Raw genomic sequence first — 3,768 nt, 5'->3', positions numbered from 1 at the left:
TTGATGTTTTAAGTTTATTAAGTCAGCTGTCCTCGTTAGTAACCTACAACTAGTTGTTCACAGTTAGATGTACAGAAATAAATCGATAAATATTATCTTGAATCAATCCACGACCCAGTGTATACGTATCTCAGTATTGATCACAACTCAAACTATATATATTTTGGAATCAACCTCAACCCTGTATAGCTAACTCCAACATTCACATATAGAGTGTCTATGGTTGTTCCGAAATATATATAGATGTGTCGACATGATAGGTCGAAACATTGTATACGTGTCTATGGTATCTCAAGATTACATAATATACAATACAAGTTGATTAAGTTATGGTTGGAATAGATTTGTTACCAATTTTCACGTAGCTAAAATGAGAAAAATTATCCAATCTTGTTTTACCCATAACTTCCTCATTTTAAATCCGTTTTGAGTGAATCAAATTGCTATGGTTTCATATTGAACTCTATTTTATGAATCTAAACAGAAAAATTACAGGTTTATAGTTGGAAAAATAATTTACAAGTCGTTTTTGTAAAGGTAGTCATTTCAGTCGAAAGAACGAAGTCTAGATGACCATTTTAGAAAACATACTTCCACTTTGAGTTTAACCATAATTTTTGGATATAGTTTCATGTTCATAATAAAAATCATTTTCTCAGAATAACAACTTTTAAATCAAAGTTTATCATAGTTTTTAATTAACTAACCCAAAACAGCCCGCGGTGTTACTACGACGGCGTAAATCCGGTTTTACGGTGTTTTTCATGTTTCCAGGTTTTAAATCATTAAGTTAGCATATCATATAGATATAGAACATGTGTTTAGTTGATTTTAAAAGTCAAGTTAGAAGGATTAACTTTTATTTGTGAACAAGTTTAGAATGAACTAAACTATGTTCTAGTGATTACAAGTTTAAACCTTCGAATAAGATAGCTTTATATGTATGAATCGAATGATGTTATGAACATCATTACTACCTTAAGTTCCTTGGATAAACCTACTGGAAAAGAGAAAAATGGATCTAGCTTCAATGGATCCTTGGATGGCTCGAAGTTCTTGAAGCAGAATCATGACACGAAAACAAGTTCAAGTAAGATCATCACTTGAAATAAGATTGTTATAGTTATAGAAATTGAACCAAAGTTTGAATATGATTATTACCTTGTATTAGAATGATAACCTACTGTAAGAAACAAAGATTTCTTGAGGTTGGATGATCACCTTACAAGATTGGAAGTGAGCTGGCAAACTTGAAAGTATTCTTGATTTTATGTAACTAGAACTTGTAGAATATATGAAGAACACTTAGAACTTGAAGATAGAACTTGAGAGAGATCAATTAGATGAAGAAAATTGAAGAATGAAAGTGTTTGTAGGTGTTTTTGGTCGTTGGTGTATGGATTAGATATAAAGGATATGTAATTTTGTTTTCATGTAAATAAGTCATGAATGATTACTCATATTTTTGTAATTTTATGTGATATTTCATGCTAGTTGCCAAATGATGGTTCCCACATGTGTTAGGTGACTCACATGGGCTGCTAAGAGCTTATCATTGGAGTATATATACCAATAGTACATACATCTAAAAGCTGTGTATTGTACGAGTACGAATACGGGTGCATACGAGTGGAATTGTTGATGAAACTGAACGAGGATGTAATTGTAAGCATTTTTGTTAAGTAGAAGTATTTTGATAAGTGTATTGAAGTCTTTCAAAAGTGTATAAATACATATTAAAACACTACATGTATATACATTTTAACTGAGTCGTTAAGTCATCGTTAGTCGTTACATGTAAGTGTTGTTTTGAAACCTTTAGGTTAACGATCTTGTTAAATGTTGTTAACCCAATGTTTATAATATCAAATGAGATTTTAAATTATTATATTATCATGATATTATCATGTATGAATATCTCTTAATATGATATATATACATTCAATGTCTTTACAACGATAATCGTTACATATATGTCTCGTTTAAAAATCATTAAGTTAGTAGTCTTGTTTTTACATATGTAGTTCATTGTTAATATACTTAATGATATGTTTACTTATCATAGTATCATGTTAACTATATATATATATATCCATATATATGTCATCATATAGTTTTTACAAGTTTTAACGTTCGTGAATCACCGGTCAACTTGGGTGGTCAATTGTCTATATGAAACATATTTCAATTAATCAAGTCTTAACAAGTTTGATTGCTTAACATGTTGGAAACATTTAATCATGTAAATATAAATCTCAATTAATATATATAAACATGGAAAATTTCGGGTCACTACAGTACCTACCCGTTAAATAAATTTCGTCCCGAAATTTTAAGCTGTTGAAGGTGTTGACGAATCTTCTGGAAATAGATGCGGGTATTTCTTCTTCACGCTCCCAGGTGAACTCGGGTCCTCTACGAGCATTCCATCGAACCTTAACAATTGGTATCTTGTTTTGCTTAAGTCTTTTAACCTCACGATCCATTATTTCGACGGGTTCTTCGATGAATTGAAATTTTTCGTTGATTTGGATTTCATCTAACGGAATAGTGAGATCTTCTTTAGCAAAACATTTCTTCAAATTCGAGACGTGGAAAGTGTTATGTACAGCCGCGAGTTGTTGAGGTAACTCAAGTCGGTAAGCTACTGGTCCGACACGATCAATAATCTTGAATGGTCCAATATACCTTGGATTTAATTTCCCTCGTTTACCAAATCGAACAACGCCTTTCCAAGGTGCAACTTTAAGCATGACCATCTCTCTAATTTCAAATTCTATATCTTTTCTTTTAATGTCAGCGTAGCTCTTTTGTCGACTTTGGGCGGTTTTCAACCGTTGTTGAATTTGGATGATCTTCTCGGTAGTTTCTTGTATAATCTCCGGACCCGTAATCTGTCTATCCCCCACTTCACTCCAACAAATCGGAGACCTGCACTTTCTACCATAAAGTGCTTCAAACGGCGCCATCTCAATGCTTGAATGGTAGCTGTTGTTGTAGGAAAATTCTGCTAACGGTAGTTGTCGATCCCAACTGTTTCCGAAATCAATAACACATGCTCGCAGCATGTCTTCAAGCATTTGTATCGTCCTTTCGCTCTGCCCATCAGTTTGTGGATGATTGGCAGTACTCATGTCTAGACGAGTTCCTAATGCTTGCTGTAATGTCTGCCAGAATCTTGAAATAAATCTGCCATCCCTATCAGAGATAATAGAGATTGGTATTCCATGTCTGGAGACGACTTCCTTCAAATACAGTCGTGCTAACTTCTCCATCTTGTCATCTTCTCTTATTGGCAGGAAGTGTGCTGATTTGGTGAGACGATCAACTATTACCCAAATAGTATCAAAACCACTTGCAGTCCTTAGCAATTTAGTGATGAAATCCATGGTAATGTTTTCCCATTTCCATTCCGGGATTTCGGGTTGTTGAAGTAGACCTGATGGTTTCTGATGCTCAGCTTTGACCTTAGAACACGTCAAACATTCTCCTACGTATTTAGCAACATCGGATTTCATACCCGGCCACCAAAAATGTTTCTTGAGATCCTTGTACATCTTCCCCGTTCCAGGATGTATTGAGTATCTGGTTTTATGAGCTTCTCTAAGTACTATTTCTCTCATATCTCTAAATTTTGGTACCCAAATCCTTTCAGCCCTATACCAGGTTCCGTCTTCCTGAATATTAAGATGCTTCTCCGATCCTTTGGGTATTTCATCCTTTAAATTTCCCTCTTTTAAAACTCCGTGTTGCGCCTCCTTTATTTGA

The sequence above is a fragment of the Rutidosis leptorrhynchoides genome, chromosome 2 (assembly GCF_046630445.1).
Source record: "Rutidosis leptorrhynchoides isolate AG116_Rl617_1_P2 chromosome 2, CSIRO_AGI_Rlap_v1, whole genome shotgun sequence".
NCBI lineage: Eukaryota > Viridiplantae > Streptophyta > Magnoliopsida > Asterales > Asteraceae > Rutidosis > Rutidosis leptorrhynchoides.
The sequence above is the reverse complement of the archived record's forward strand: the minus strand, read 5'-3'. Positions refer to the sequence as shown.